Source organism: Impatiens glandulifera, chromosome 8 (genome assembly GCF_907164915.1).
Source record: "Impatiens glandulifera chromosome 8, dImpGla2.1, whole genome shotgun sequence".
Taxonomy (NCBI): Eukaryota; Viridiplantae; Streptophyta; class Magnoliopsida; order Ericales; family Balsaminaceae; genus Impatiens; species Impatiens glandulifera.
The window spans coordinates 23766189-23784411 of record NC_061869.1 but is presented as its reverse complement, the minus strand read 5'-3'; positions in this window follow the sequence as shown (position 1 = coordinate 23784411).

Below are 18223 nucleotides of genomic sequence, written 5' to 3'. Positions count from 1 at the left end.
TTGTTAATAGTACCACGATCATTTATATATGATTGTTCTATATGTTACTTGTTAATAACTCATGTGAATAAGTTTATCAATTTTCACGTCAAACATATTTGTTGATAATACCACGATTATTTATATATGGTCGCTTTATACGTTATTTGTTAGTAACTCATATGAATAAGTTTATCAACTTTCACATCAACCTATATGTTTTTAGTACCATGATCATTTATATATGATTGTTATAAATGTACTTGTTAATAACTTACGTGAATAAGTTTATCAAATGTCACGTCAAACCTATATGTTGATAGTACCACGATCATTTATATATGATCGCTCTATACATTACTTGTTAGTAACTCACGTGCATAAGTTTATCAACTTTCATGTCAAACATATTTGTTGATAGTACCACAATTATTTATATATAATCGCTCTATATGTTATTTGTTATTAACTCATGTGAATAATTTTATCAACTTTTAGGTGAACCTATCTATTGATAGTACCATGATCGTTTATATATGACCGCTCTATATGTTACTTATTAGTAACTTACGTGAATAAGTTTATAAACTTTCACACCAAACATATATGTTGATAGTACGACAACCAATTTATATATGATCGCTCTATACGTTACTTGTTAGTAACTCACGTGAATAATTTTATCAACTTTCTCGTCAAACATATTTGTTAATAGTACCACAATCATTTATATATGATCACTCTATACATTATTTATTAATAACTCACATGAATAAGTTTATCAACCTTCACGTCAAACATATCTATTGATAGTACCACGATCATTTTAATATGATCGCTCTATATGTTACTTGTTAGTAATTCCCATAAATAAGTTTATCAACTTTCACAAAAAAACTTATTTGTTTATGGTACCACAGTCATTTTTACATTATTGTTCGATATGTTATTTATTAGTAACTCACAAATCAATCAATCATTAACAAAATACTATCGGTCAATAGTTCTAAAAATACATCTAACGTAAATAAGTTGTTGATAATTATGTCAAATCAAGATAAAAGTTGATTTTTCAACAAAATTCATGGTCATTTCTGTACATCATCCTATACGCTAACATACGGATAGTTTGTTAAGACCCGTAAACGGGATTAAAAAATAAATCATAAATCAATCAAAAGACCCTTGGTCAAAATTTAATCTTTGATAGGATAACTATCAAAGAAAGATTAACGATCATAGATGAATGTTGGTTAGACTTTGACAAATTCACATACAACAAAGAGAAGACAACACTAACATCCACCACCTTCAGGTTCTTTCTTTCTATCACGCTTATACATAACTATAAATTGGACAGGAAAACATAGTGTTCATATGTTAGACTCGAACTCAGGTTTTCAAAAAACTAGTTTGTTATAATCAAACTCAGTTCGAGAAGGGCATTATGTAAGAACTAAATTTTCACCTACCCAATTTATGAATATTAATATAATTATTTTGAATAAATAAATTCAAAATAATCAAAATCAATGTCAAACCAAGATTTAACAATTAATTGAATTAATTATTGTATTAATTAAATCCCAAATAATTAAAAAAAGGCAAAAAATAAAATAAAATAATTTGAGATAAATGTTGTATTCATTTCATCCCAAATTAAGTTTAAGGTCTCAAATAAATTAAACAAATAATTTGAGATTAATGTTGTATCTATTTAAATCCCAAATTAATCATTTATAAAGCCCTACAAATATACAAAATTACAATAAATAGACAAAATAAATATGTGTGTCTATATAAATATTTTGTATGTTGAAAATAAAGTTAAAAGGAGTAAAGAAAAATCAATTTCAAATGAACTTCATAGTTAAAAAAGGGTCGTGATCCAGTACAACTGAAAATAAGAGAAACGACTATAGAAAGTCGCATAGCCATCGGATGAACGCCTAAGTCTCATCACACGCACAATAGCAAGTCGCGTCACCTGCTACAATGAAAGGAAAGTTCTTACACACAATACATGATCAAATAGCGTGTGCCTCAACACTGTGAGCCCAAATGCAGACAGAACGCCTAAACACAATGTACTGCTGAAGGAACATTGCGCACAAATGCGCATTCGTACTTTGGCTTGAAACGACAACATTTTAGCCTCAAATTGTTGTCTTCCTCACAAAGAACATGATGAACATCGACCGAAACTTTTGATTTTTCAAAAGTGGAACTCGGTCGATACTCAAACAAATCCAATAATTCAAATGCTAAAATGATCACCCTAACATGGTGATCATTTCACCTACGATCATAGGGGAGATGATGCCCTAAATTGATGAGAACGATCAAATATAGACAAAAGTCATTAATGTTCTTTTTCTAAAATTTGATCAACTTGATCATCCAACCGACCACGTTTGGCTATAAATAGCCCTCTTCAAGCAAAACGAAAAGAATGATCATAACCCTGACTCTCCATTCCAAACATCATGAAATCCACCATTAAAATTTTCTCAAGCTTTTAAAAATTTTGTGTAAGGCTTTAAGGTTCATTTATGGATATCACAACGCTTCATAGAGATTTCAGGAGTGTTCTTCAACACACCATAAGCTTTAATTTATGTTTTAATTCAACTTACAAATTCAAATTGAATTTTTACCTTTCAATTCGATTAGTCTTAAATACTACTTGATTATCCATTTTCTTTATTTGAGTTCGAACCTAAGATCATTTCATAGAATTATGCTGAATTCAATATGAACGAATAAAATTAAATAAAAAAAACCCAAATTTGATTTTGAAAATTTTTAAATCTAGTTTTTGTTCTTGAGGTCTAGTTCAAGAATTGCGATTTAAAAAGCGTCATAACTTCTTTTAGAAGATGTTAGTTATAGTTTTGAATCAATTCCAATTAGTTGTAAACATTTGTTTAAAAACGAAATATTTCAAAAGTTTGGAAATATCTAGTTCTTGAATTGATCAAAACGGATAATTAATGTTCATGTTTTGGTTTTATTTGATACTAATGTATAAGGAAACTATTGGTAAGCACTTTATATTGGATTAAACCTTATAACCAAAAATCTAATATTTGTCCAAGAACTTTCCACACCCGATTTGACCATCTTCCCGATCGAATGATGCTTCGAAATGATGATGATGATTGTGTTGTATGTGGGAAAATGAAGCTTCCCATGCCTTCAGATCCACAAACGGAGGTGTATGGGGAAATCATCAAACTTGAAGTTTGATGTTCTTGGCATTCAACCGAGGATTTTTTCTTGGCTTAATTTTCGACCGAGAAAATAAAGTCATCCCTTACACCTTACCGAAAAATTCTGGCATTTGACCGAGGATTCTCTCATTGACCTAATTTTCGACAAAGAAAACCAACTAAACATGGTTTTCAACCAAAAACCGAAGTGCGCGACCAATGCTCAGTCTCCGCGATGACCAGGTGCCTAGAAACATAAGGGTTTGTCCATGGAGGGAATGTAGTCTTCAGTAAATCAAACATTGGTGAGAAAACTTAAAGGTCCGTCCACATAGGGTGATTTAGGGTCTAAGATCATGTCGAAAGTTGTGATCGAATGTTGGGAATGTCTGCTTGAGTAATTAGAACATTGGTGAGAAAATATAAAAGTTTGTTCACTGAGGGTGATTTAGGGCCTAAGATCATGCCTAAAGGTGTAATCTAATGTTTTAAAATACATCCTTGAAAACCGCAAAGTTCTTCACGGAAGGTGAGTCAAAGTCAAAAACATTCATTACTATTAACTATTTTTAATAAATACTAGGTAAATTCACATCTGATACACACAGAAAAGATAAAACAAAATAAATTCAAAAAAAATTTACAATAATTTTAAAATATGTATTTAATGTTTCTTATACTTAATAAATAACGAATAATTTTCAATTAGAATAATATATATATATATATATATATATATATATATATATATATATAAGAGAAAAAATAAAAATTATTTTTATTAATAAATTTATATAATATATTGAGAAAAATGAAGATAAGAAATTTAATTATTTTTAAGGCAGTGTTTGAATTCCTCTAAGGGTGTTTGAATTCCTCTAAGGGTGTGATAACCCTGGAATTGGCATTGGAATTGGAATTGGAGGGTTCAATTTCAATTATTATGTTTGTTAGACATTTTAATATTAAGAATTGAAATTTTAATTAGAATTCCAATATTTTTAGGTCAGAATTGTAATTTTAAATTAATACGTTTTTGACATGTTTAACACATTTTTCACACATTAAACACGTTTAACACGTTTTTCACACGTTTTCATGTTTTTGGCACATTTTTGACACGTTTAACGCGTTTTTGGCACGTTTAACACGTTTTTGACACGCTTAACACGATTTTCACATTTTTAATACGTTTAACATGTTTTTACATTTTTGACACATTTAACACGTTTTTAACACATTAAATGCGTTTTTAACACGTTTTGACACGTTTTTGATACGTTTAACACGTTTTCACATTTTAGACACATTTAACACGTTTTTAACACATTAAACACGTTTTTGACACGTTTACCACATTTTTGACACGTTTAACACGTTTTTCACGTTTCGGCACGTTTAACAAGTTTTTTACATATTTGGCTCGTTTAACACGTTTTCATGTTTTTAACACGTTTAAAACGTTATTAACACATTAAACACGTTTAACACGTTGTTGACACATTTCACATGTTTTTTACGTTTTGACATGTTTGACACATCTTTAACACGTTTTGGACACATTTAATACATTTTTCACGTTTTGGCATGTTTAACAAGTTTTTCACTTATTTTGTATGTTTAACACATTTTTGATACGTTTAACACGTTTTTATGTTTTTAACACGTTTTTATGTTTTTGACACGTTTTTAACACATTAAACACGTTTATCATGTTTTGGCACGTTAAACACGTTTTTGACACGTTTTTACATTTTTGGCACGTTTAACACATTTTGGTATGTTTAACACATTTTTGGCATGTTTAACACGTTTGATAAATTTTTGCACATTAACCACATTTTTACATGTTTAATACATTTTGGCCCCTTTAACACACTTGGGACATGTTTAAAATGTGTTAAACATGCCAAAAACGTGAAAAACGTGAAAAACGTGCCAAAAATGTGTTTAATTTGTCAAAATGTGTTAAACGTACCAAAAAAGTGTTAAACATGTTAAACATGTTAGAAAGTGTTAAACGTGCCAAAAATGTGTAAAACGTGTAAAAAAACATGTTTAACGTGTTAAACATGTCAAAAATGTGTTAAACGTGTTAATCTTATCAAAACGTGTGAAAAACATGTTAAACATATTAAAAATATCAAAAGCGTGTTTGTTAGAAGCTAGGTCGGGGCTGGGAACCGGGGTTTGGCCGGTTAACTCTTTCACTCAATGGTTGGTGTTTATCCGGTTAAAGATTAACACCGGGTTTCAATACTATACAAACTGTCACAAACCCTTGAACCGAGTTCAAGTGCGGAAGTGGTTTGTTTCAGGTTGAAGCAACACACACACGGGATGAATAAAGATGGATTTGGATAAAGTCGGTTTGGAATTGAGTCGGTCAGTTTAAAGGTTCAGTAAAGCGGTTAAAATGATGTAGAGCGGTACAGATCGGTTAGTGTGAGTCGGTTAGAGCGTAGAGCCGGCATAAAGTAAATGACATGACAGGTTTTTATGGATGTTCGGAGATAAAAATCCTACGTCACCCCTTCTTCTCGAAACCGTGAGAAGGATATTCACTAAAGAATACACAAACACAATATCCGATCGAGACTTATTTGCTTCTCGATAAACACTCGTATAATTCTCACCGAAATTGTAATCTCACTTCAAATGCACACTTAGACTTTGAATCTTGTAGAGAGTGATAAACTTGTAATTAATAACTCTTAGAACTTGTAGTTGGTGGAACTGGTAACTGCATTTACTCCTCTTCAGCTCCTTCTTTTATAGGTGAAATGTGCCAACGGTCACATTTCTTCTCCTTGAATCTGATTGGTTGAGCAGAGGTTCAGTGTTTCAGACCTGGCGGTTTAGGATTCCAATGCGTAGGTCAAACCGGCTAGGTTTGTCTTTTACTTAATATAGCAACTGTCGGTTTGACAGTTGCCTGCACCTGGAAGGTTGCGCCTCTGACTTATCCCAAAATGGAAAGATCTCTTCAGGCGATCTTCTGCAGCCTGCAGAGTATCACTGGACTTGTATGAATATGGCAATGTTATAGTCTGTTCCTTTGTTATCATCTTCCGCAGATACTCAAAGTATTTGTTTGCACCGATTTGTAGATTGTACTTAATTTGATAGTTCTGACTTCTTTCTCTAAGTAGCTTCTTCATCGGTTTTCCGGTTGGATGCATTTCGGTTTAGGATGTCTACCGGTTGTTCATAGCTTCAGGTTAACCAGATATCTTTCCGGTTTTGGATACATCCTTTGCTTCTTCTTCTAACCGGTCTTGTCTTCTTGATCGGTTGGATTCTTGACCAGTCAGATTTTTGACCGATCCTGGTTCTTAACCGTTCCTGCACAGTGAATTTATTTTTGTTAAGTTCTTGTTTAACCGGTCTAATTTATCTAACAATTTCTCCCTTTTTGATTATTTTATTTAAAATATTCAAAATTATGTAAGAAGTAAATTGTAGGCCGGTTGTTTTAAGAGTTTCTTTTGCCGGATTTTTGGAAAAAACTTAGAAATTTTTTTAGACAAATGTTGGAAAATTTTTGGAAAAATTTAAGGAAAATTTTATCTTATCAATTTCTTCCTTTTTGATTATTTTATTTAAAATATTCAAAACTATGTAGGAAGTGAAATGTAGGCCGGTTTCCAAAAATACTTTATATATATAAGAGTGGGAAATATAATAAAGTACACATAAGAAATAAAACTTCTATTCCCTCTTCTTAGGCATGAATCTCTCCCATAGGTAGGAAGCTATTATTCCTTTTCCCGGATTGCAGGGATCGGCGCCAACTCTGGAGGAGGATCCTTGACCGCCCGAGGTTCCGGTGAATGGTGAGTCCGGTGGAGGAACCGATCTGAGTGGAATTGCTTCGAGACCCCGCGTTCTTTTGTGCAGCGGCGGTATATCATCTTCCTCGACTTCTTCAACCTCTGGGGAAACTGGGTTGAGTGTAGCAACAACCGGTTCAGCAATGTCGGCCAATAACTTTTTAGCCACTGCCTTCTTGGAGGAGGCCTTTCTCTTTCTGGTGACCGGTCCGGTTGATGGAGCGGCCGCCTTCGATTTCTTATATGCATCGACGATGTCTTCGAATATCAGTTATTGGTCGAGTAGCCGAGCCGCATTCTCATTTGCCTGAACCGCTTGTGCCGGTGCAACATCTTCTACTGATTGAACATGTTGGGCCAGGTCTGCATCCGCCTGTTCCCTTTCCTTTTGAAGCCGTATTCGCTCGTCTTCGGCCTCTTGAATTTTCTGAGCCGCGATTTCATTCGCCTTTTCAAGCGCTTCGTCGGCTGCCAGCTTTGCCGCTATCATCTCCGCCAGCTATTCGGAGACTGCCTTTAGCTCGGCTTCGGTCCGGGCATTCTTTTCTTCAAGTGTTGCCATCCTTTCAAGTATTGAGCCGGCCTGGATAACGGATTGAGACAGACCCACTTCAAAGGTTGCCAACCTTTGATCTGTTGTCGTTAGCTTTTGATCCATTAAACCGACACGCTGGTCGGTGTGAGCAAGACCGGTCTCCAGATTTGTTGTTCTTTGTATCGTGGAGCTGAACAGTTGATCGGTTAGGCCGTAGTTGTTTTCAACGGCTGTAAGCCGTTGAACCGCACAGTTCAGTTTTTCACCGGTAGTTCAGTTCAGTTTTCCTCGGTTATAGCAGGCACCGATGCGTTGTCGGTTTGCGGAGATCCGTGCCGATCGGTGAGCGGAGTACCCGTTTCGATTTCAATGTTGTTGATCGTGGGTTCCGGTGGAGGGGAGATATTCTCGGCCTTGTTCGGATCTGGAGAAGTGTGACGCTTCTTGGTGAGCGGGTTCCGATTCCAACCGCGTCATTTCATCGATTAGCTCCCGTTCCTTGACCGTTAGCAATTCCAACACCAAGTCATCGAACTGGGATTTCTCCTCTTCAGGGACTTCCTTTTCACGAAGATGACGGATGTGGTCGGAGAGTTCTATCAACCTGGCATGCGCTTCGACCATGTTTTCTCTTCGAAAAGCGGTGACGACGCTCTTAGCTTTTGTAAGGTTGAGCACCGACGTTTCCATCTCGATCAGTTTTTCATATCTCTTGTTAGCGGGAAATGCCGGTAACATGTCGGCATAAAGGACTTCCTGCCGTTCTAGAGCCCATCGAAAGTAGACATCGCTCGTAGCATGTGCCTGATCGTATAGTTGTTCTAATATTTGGGAGACAAATTCTTCTCCCATCTGTCGCACGTTTTCGTCCGCGGTTTCAAATATCACCGGTCGTTTGGCTGAACCGGTTTCAACATCATCATTTCTGGTCGGTTGTTCTTCGACCATCTTCTCCTTCCCTTTCTCTAACCGATTCTCCTCGGTGTTGTTGGAGTGAGTCCGGCTAGTGCTAGACGCGGAGTTCTTCGGATTAGGGGTGTCGACCTGAATATTAGCCGACCTGGACGGTTGCGGAACCGCCTTGCTTCCGGATTTTTCACCCACCGGAGCCCTTTTATTTCTAGGCTGCGATTTCCTTCGTTGGGTGTCTGATTGTTTACTGGCGGAGATCTTTGTCTTGCCCGGTTTGTCCTCCGGTTTCAGAAAGTGGGTGGATTTTATGATCTTGTTGGAGGGAATGAAAACGTCCGGGCTGGTTTCGGCATTGGAGTGGCGCATTAGCTTACCAAGTGGAACGACGTATCCCCACGACCGTTTTGAAGATGGATACACCATCTCACACAGGTATGAGAAAATGACCTTGGCCCAGTTGATTTTAATACCTCTGACCAAGCCGACTATCATCTCAATTTTTGAGTGTGTGAGGCTATCATTGTTGCCTCCTCTTCTTTGAATTGACTTTGACAGAATTTCGCACAGTGGCCTATATTCCAGTTTGAGATCGGTTTTCTTGCCGGCACTATTATCGGTACTTTAGTATTCGATACATTACAGCAAACCGCAAGGAATGCATCCTCGTATGTAGGTTAAAAATACAATCGGTGCGCATAGCAAAATGACCGGTTGTCGAAGGAGTGACTAATTGCCGGAGGAGGTAAGGTGTCGGTTCTTCTTCTTCCAAGCTTTCTCGAACCGCTCATAGAATGAATCGGCGGAATCCCTAGTCAAGACCTGGGATTGGTTCAGCCCTTCGCCCGGACAGAGCAGAACCTCGAGTTCCATGAGTAGAAAGCTGATCTGGGGGAATGAAGCCGGTATGACGGGTAGTGATCATCCAGATCAGGATGTCAAACAGCAGCCTAGACCAATTGACCGGAGTATCACTTGTGATAGCGGTCATGATGTTGAAGACGGGGCGCAGTAGGTGTTTGTGACATCCTTTCCCAGGATGGCCCTACCGATGATGTCATTGAGAAGCTGGTATTCAGCCCTCAATGATGACCGAGTTCCGTGGTCATCAACTGGAAGGTTCGAGCGAGAGAAGTTCAAGGAGATTTCGGCTTTTAGTTCGGCCGGAACGTTCAGATCGGTAAGACCTTCCATCGGAAGGTCGAAGCACCGAGCAAAATCACGCTCGGAGAAATCAAACACGGTTCCTTTAACCCTTGATTGGATAAGGGTATTAAAGTATGGAGTACCACGGAAGACCCTAGCGTTATGGAAAAACTCGAGTACGGTCTCAGGGAAGATGACATGTTTGTCATATAGGAAAGGCTTCAGACCGATACTTTCTAGAAATTTAATCATCTTGAATATCTCATAATGTTGTGTCCCCTACGTTGAGTCAAAATCAACTTGGAGAATGTTTTGGAACTGAGATATTTTTGTCTTAGTGAGATGATGAGTTGATATTGTGGATATTTGTCTGATGTTCACATAACTTATATATTAGTTGAGGGGTGATAGTATTATCCAATGGGTAATAGGTGATTTAGTTTATTAACCATGGAATAAAGCTTTTTGCATGAATTAGGTATGTGTACAGCCTAAGGGTGTGAGTCATAGGCCTGGACGATGAGAGATATCATATCTTCACGTCTTTTGAGGCATGACTGTTTTGTTTTGAAAATGTATCTTTTCAGAACAAATACATCTAAACACAGACAATTATTCCATTTCCGTTCGGAGGCCAAATAATCCAGAATATATTATATTCAAACCGGTTGGTTTTCAGTCATTGGTCCCGATGCAGTTAATTAGTGTAGGCACTAAGTAACTGGTCGGTTTACTGTAACTGATGAGCAAAGAGGTTCTTCAATAAATACAATGGTAAATTCGGTTTTCGACATTTTAGGAAGAACTGCTGATTTTGTCTGTCCGAACCGATTTTCCCTTTAGAGATTAAAGGTTTAAGAAATGAGTTGATTAATATCGGTTAAACCGAGTATGTTTCTGAAGTAAGAGAACTTAGCTTCCTGCAGAGGCTTTGTGAAGATATCAGCTACTTGTTGATCTGTTGATACGTATTCCAGCCGGATATGCTTCTGCATGACATGTTCCCGGATGAAGTGATGCCTTATGTCGATATGCTTGGTTCTAGAGTGTAGAACCGGATTGTACGTGATTGCTATGGTACTTGTGTTGTCACAGAAAATTGGAGAATCTTCGGCGGTGATACCGAAGTCCTTTAATTATTGTTGAATCCATAGGAGTTGTGAACAACAACTTCCGGCTACCAGATATTCAGCCTCTGCGGTTGACGTGGCAACCGATGTTTGCTTCTTGTTGTGCCATGACACAAGCCGATCACCTAAGAATTGACATGTTCCGCTGATACTTTTTTTATCAACTTTACAACCTGCATAGTCTGCATCAGAGTAACTTGTGAGGTTAAAGGATGAGTCATTTGGATACCACAGACCGACTTCAGGGGTTCCCTTTAAGTATTTCAGGATTCGCTTAGCGGCTATATAGTGAGACTGATTGGGATTAGCCTGGAATCTTCCACACACCCCGACCGCAAATAGTATGTCCGGTCTACTTGCTGTCAGGTATAGGAGTGAACCAATAATTCCACGATAGGCGGTCAGGTCTACCCCCTGACCGTCATCATCTTTGTCCATCTTAATTGATGAGCTCATTGGCGTAGCAACGGAGGATCATGTGTCCATCCCAAATTTCTTCAGAAGTTCCTTTGTGTATTTGGGCTGACTGATGAACGTTCCACCTTCGAGTTGTTTAACTTGAAGGCCTAGGAAGAAGCTTAATTCTCCCATCATACTCCTCTCAAATTTTTTAGTCATCAAGGTTGAGAATTTATCACATAGCTTAGGATCGGTTGATCTGAAAATGATATCATCCACATATATTTGAACAAGTAGAATATGTCCCTTTTTCTCAAATTTAAATAGTGTTTTGTCCACTGAACCTATGGTGAAATCATGATGTAACAGAAATGCGGTTAGTGTATCATACCAAGCTCTAGGAACTTGTTTTAAACCGTACAATGCTTTATTTAGGCGGTATACATGATTAGGCAGGTCAGCATTTTTAAAACCGGGTGGTTGTTCAACATATACTTCCTCACGTAGGTCACCATTTAAAAATGAACTTTTATCATCCATTTGGAAAACTTTAAAGTTTTTGAAAGCAGCAAATGCTAAAAAAATCCTAATGGCTTCAATTATAGCTATCAGAGCAAATGATTCTTCAAAATCATTGCCTTCTTCCTGTTTGTATCCTTGTGCCACTAATCTAGCTTTGTTCCTCGTAACCAAACCATCTTCATAGAGTTTATTTCTGAATACCCATCTTGTTCCTATGACCGGTTGATCTTTCGGTCTAGGGACTAGGTACTAGTCTTTATTACTCTCAAACTGGTTTAACTCTTCTTGCATTCTAAGATCCAATCCGGATCCGACAATGCTTCATCCACCCTTTTTGGCTCAATCTGGGATATGAACGCGGAATTAAAGTATTCCTCCAATATTTGTTGCTTAGTTTGGACAGGTTTTGAAGGGTCACCTATAATAAGCTCAAGAGGATGATTTGTGTTCCTTTTGAGATTCGGTTCAGGAGTGTCTACCAAATCACCGTTTGTTTGATCAAGGCTAGACATATCGGTAGGCTGAGCAATAATGTCAGACCGACCGATTTCCTCAGTTTGAACCGAGGTGTCAGCTTCCTGCTGTGTGGCAGCTTGATCCGGCTGGGTTTCATCTGCACCCATTTGGTCATGGACAAACCGTCTGAAAACCGGAGTCTCATCTTCACTATGAGAGTGAATATTATTATTTTCCAATCTGTTATGTAGATCAAAGGATGATGCAGTGTTACTTTCAACCGACACTGGTGAAAAAGTGGTCAAAACCGAGAGTTAAAACTCTCGGTTATAACTTTCGTTGAAGACACCTTACCGAAGGTTTTAGTTACTCTTGCCATCCCTCGGTATTGACTCTCTCGGGATTTCCACAAAGAGAAAAACCGAGAGTTATATGAAAACTTTCGAGTTTTTCTCTTTTGGAAAAACCGAGGGTTTTACAAAGACCTTTCGGTTTTTCTCTTTGTGGAAAAACCGAGGGTTTTACAAATAACTTTCGGTTTTTCTCTGTGTGGAAAAACGAGGGTTTTGCAAACAACTTTCGTTTTTCTCTTTTGTGGGAAAACCGAGAGTTATTACAAAACTTTCGGTTTTTCCTCTTCGGGTAAAAACCGAGAGTTTTCCAATAACTCTCGGTTTTCTCCTTTTCAAGAAAACCGAGAGTTTTGTAATAACTCTCGGTTTTCCCACAAAGAGAAAAACCGAAAGTTATATGAAAACTCTCGGTTTTTACCCGAAGAGGAAAACCGAAAGTTTTGTAATAACTCTCTATTTTCCTCTTTTGGGTAAAAACCGAGGGTTTGTCATATAACTCTCGGTTTTCTCTTTGGATAAAAACTGAGAGTTTTCTAATATCTCTCGGTTTTTCCAAAAAGAGAAAAACCGAGAGATTTCAATATTACTTTCGGTTTTTTCCCGTAAATTTTTAAAAATGTGCGGATTATTTTGCTCACAACCAAAACCTGTTCATACAAACCAATATATTAATGATAAAAGAAAGGCAACATACATTAAACGATCACATTAATTGATCATGAACATTACAAAATTCGAAACCAAACTAATATTCCGAACAATCTGTTCTAAATTCAACCACTAATGAAAAAATGTTTTGAATCGAAACAACCTTAGCTTGTGGGGGGAGGAGGTGGTTGTTGCCTCATATACAATTCGATTATCTCCATTCTTGCGTTCATCTCTAACTTCTCCCTCTCCATTTTTGCGGTAATCTCTAACTTCTCCCTCTCCATTCTTTCCACAATTTCTTCCTTTTCCGATTGCATTTCTTCCATTCTGCGCCTTCTTTCTTCATCCCTCTTCTCTAGTTCCTCCAACTTGAGCTTCATTATTTGATTCTCTTCTAACAATCGCTCATTGTTTCGCTGTGAACTGTTTCCACTACGACGATCCTCACGAAAGTGTGTGGGCCGGACGCCTGATCCCATTCCGAACACTACCCCGTGTTTTTGTTGTCCGAACACCCTCTCCGTCAATTCAAAATCCGATATTCCCGGTTCGTTACTAACAACCTCCTCCATCTCAGCCTACACAATTCAAATAAAATATCATTTCTATACTAAAAAACTAGGCATATTCAATTCACTTACAATTTTCTCTTGCACGTGTTCGTCCGGGACGGGTGTTGGGTTTTCTTGTGTCGATTTTGGTGTACGGGTCCTCTTGAATACTTCAATTACAGACGGTGGCCGTCCCATTTCAATCGCCTGTTGAAATAAATGATTTATATAATTAATAACAATCTTTATATTAAGTTATTACAAATAATGTACTTACCAACTCGTCTTCAATTTGTGCAAACGGTCTACTTCCCGTTCGATGCGGGAATTTCAGATTCTTCCGGTTCTTAATATTTGTAGAACTGTGTCTCTGTATTTGAAATAACAAATGAAGTTAGATTAATTAATATCAACTTTTATTTGAATTATGAAACCGTACCTTAAACGTTTCTGTGAAGAAATGGTTGCGACACACAAACTCCCAATCATCTCGATCGTAGTCTGGTGGAGGATTAGCCAGTACCGCCGCCTCGTCTCCTTTGTGGACGCGGATATATGTCTTGTTCAAATCCGACCGCCATCTATCCCATATCTGATTGGCGTGTCCCAACCCGGTCTTTCGAAAATACTCAATGTCACCATTAGTCGCTTCGAACGGATCCTGAAAAAAATAACATCCAAATGTTAAAAATAATTATTTAATGACGTAATGTATAATCAAGTAATAAGTATTACCTTGATAGCAGTCCACAGTGAATCTAATTGGTCTGCACTTAAAGCCTTCCACTTGAGAAGACGGTGTGAGACGGCTGCGGGGTCCCGGATAATCTACCCCACATGTCTAGACCATCGTGTCCTTCCCACGTCTGTACCGCCTGGCCTCCCATCCTTCTCTCTAAACGTTAGAGGGATCCTCGTCCCCGCTACCCTCTTAGACAGCGCAATATTCTTGTTCTTCCCCCGTCTCTTGCGGGCAGAAGATTCTTCAAAATTATCAAAATCATAATTAAATATGTCAATCAATTGAAACACTAACTAATTTGTAAACGAAATACATGTCGATGATGGGTCGGAAGTGGTCCCGTGCTCCTCCTCGTCATCCTGCTCCTCGATAGGCTCCTCAAGACCCTCGTCTTCAGCCTCATCGCTAGGCACCATATCAGCGAATGTGCTCTCTATAAACTCTTGGAGCTCATCATCGTCTTCAGCCTCGTCTATTCGGGGAGGCGCAGTAGCTATCGGGACCACAACAATCGGTGGTTGGTCTCTAGAAGACGATCCTCGAAGCTTTAACGACTCGGATTGGGCAAGTAGGTTTTGGTAGCTTTTATCCAATTTCTTGGGTGTCTTCCTCATACTCTTCCAAGTTGTTTTAGGACCTTCAGACATTCTTAATTCACACCATTAATAAAATTGAGTGAATAATTGAAATAAAGTAGTAATAAAAATGAATATAAAGTTAAAAACATAAATCTACCTAATTAATTAATCTGAACTATATGTTTGTAAACCGCGGTTTTATTTTTGTCACAATCTTCCAACCGGGTCGGGATGACATATCAGGGGCGTAGAATACTTGTTTTGCTTGACTCGCCAATATATACGGGTCTTGACTTTGGGTTTTCAAAATTCGGTTTACATTTGCACTTACGAAGCCATATTTATCCATTTTCACTCCTAGTTCCCCCGAGTGTGTATCAAACCACTTACACTTGAATAAAACAACTCGTTTGTGAGAATAGTATTGTACTTCGATTATATCCGTCAAAACTCCGTAGTATGACATAGTTTTAGATCCGTTGTACCGCTCAACAACCACCCCACTATTTTGAGTTGTCAAACCTTCGTCGTGTTTTTCTGTACAGAATTTGAATCCGTTTACTTTACACCAAACATACATAGACGAGTACATACTTGGACCTTCTCCTAAGATCTTGAGGTCTCTTGATATGTCGTCAATTTCTGCTAAATGGGCGACCTATATATGTATCCGAAATGAAGTTGTTAATATGAATAAAAAGAGTTAGGATATACGGTTTGTAATTTACTCACTCGATGCTTGAAATATGCGACAAACGTTTCTCCACTGGACTCGTTGTTATAATCTCTGCAAATAGATCGAATATTAAATAGAACACTCTTTAATGCTAATTAGTAACAGCAACATTGAATCTTACATGTAAAAAGGTTCTGCTTCGGGACAATTTTTCAAAATGTAAGAATGAGCTGTCACTCGATCGATATAATCCAAGTTGTATACTTTTCCGTTAGATAGGTCTTCCAATGATGCAAATATTGAAATGCCCGAGATTTCAGGTTGTGCATTTTCCTGATCTTGTTCCTCCATATACCTGGCACATAAACTAATACTTTCGTTAACAAGATAGCTCTCGCTTATAGAGGCTTCGGGGTGGTTATTATTCCGCAAATATCTTTTCATTGTACCCATGTAATGTTCAAACGGATACATCCATCGATACTGAACAGGTCCTCCAAGAAAAGCCTCAAATGACAAGTGAACCGGGAGATGCATCATGATGTCGAAGATTGACGGCGGAAAAATCATTTCAAATTTGCAAAGTGTCAATGTAATATCCATGTACAATTGTTCCAGGTCCTCTTGAATCAACTCTTTGAAGCACAACAACCGAAAAAAACGAGACAAATTTACTAACGCATCATACACATACTTTGGAACCAATCCACGAGTTGCTAAAGGAATTAGATATTCCAATAAAATGTGACAATCATGACTCTTTAATCCCGAAAGCTTTTTCTCTTCCAAATTCACACAACCGCCGATATTTGAGCAAAACCCATCAGACAACTTGAGATCTTTCAAGAAGTTACAAAGACGTATTTTATTTTCGGTTGTCAAAGTGAAAGGCGCTTCTGGATAATGAACAACTCCTTCATCATTTATAGGATGTAACCATGATTTTATGCCTAAGAGTTCTAAGTCTTTACGGGCTTTAGGACCATCCTTAGTCTTCTCTTTCACATTCATTATTGTTCCCAACACGCTATCACAAATATTTTTCTCAATATGCATCACATCCAAATTATGTCTCAATAATAGCGATTTCCAATAAGGCAGACGGAAGAAAATGCTAAGTTTGTTCCAATTGTCTCCCCGTGTTTCATGATATATCTTGGTTTTCTTGCTCAGATCCGCACTAAGAATTATGTCTTCTAGGTCTCGTGCTTGCTCGTAACATTCTTGCCCCGTTAACAATCTAGGGGGATCTCTATAATCAGTTCGACCATCAAACGACTCTTTATTCCTTCTGTATTTGTGCTTCGGTGGAAGGAAACGTCTATGACCCAAGTAACATTGTTTGGAACCATGAACCAATCGAAGGGACACCGTGTCGTTGTTACAATAAGGACAAGCGAATTTACCTTTCGTACTCCAGCCTGATAAATTCGCGTATGCGGGAAAGTCGTTAATGGTCCACAACAATGCCGCTCGCATGTTAAAGTATTGCGAGGTGTGTGAATCAAACATTTTCACACCTGTTTGCCACAGTTCATGCAACTCTTCGATCAATGGCTGGAGAAATATGTCAATTGCATCTCCTGGACTCTTTGGACCCGGAATTAACATAGATAAGATGAAATTGTTAGAATCCATGCAAGTCGTGGGTGACACATTATAAGGAACGAGAATAACCGGCCAAACACTGTATGATTTTTTCCCATTTGCAAATGGCTGAAACTCATCGCTTGATAAACCCAGTCTTACGTTTCGAGATTCTGAAGCAAAATCTGTATAATTTTCATCAAACGTCTTCCAAGTTAAGGAATCAGCGGGATATCTCAACGTATCACTATCAACTCTTCCTTCTTTATGCCATCTCATCATTGGAGCCGTTTTTGAGGACATGTATAGTCTTTGCAGTCTTGGTATTAAAGGGAAATATCTCAACACCTTTTTTGGAATGAATTTCCCATTTTGCTTCTCCCGAACTGTCCCACTTGTTTGGTCGACTTTCCATCTTGAAAGACCGCAAACTCTGCAAGAAGCTTCATTTATGTCGTCCTTCCAAAATAGCATACAGTTGTTCTTACATGCGTCTATCTTGTCATATTTAAGTCCAATATCAGTAATGAATTTTTTACTTTCGTAGTATGAGTTTGGCAATTCAGCGTCAATCGGTAATATGTAGTCTTTAAGCAGACGCAGCAACATATCGAACGAAGAATTCGTCCACTGACATACATTTTTATGTGAAGTAGTTTCAGTAGTGCCGATGATTTCGTTATTCGAGCACCTTCATACAATGGCCGTTTGCAATCATCAAGCAATTTATAAAATTTATGCGCATCTTCGACTGGTTCATCGTTGCTCGGGACGTTATTAACGTTGGGGAACAAATCGTTTATAAATTCGTGCATATAACGTTCTTCGTTGACCTCTTCATTAACTGTATTATTCATCTCCGGTCTCGCATCGTTGAATTCCGGCACGGCATCCTCCGACTGATCATCGTCATCATCATCATCATCATCTAAGTCATTGGCATCTTCATCGACATCGTCATTAA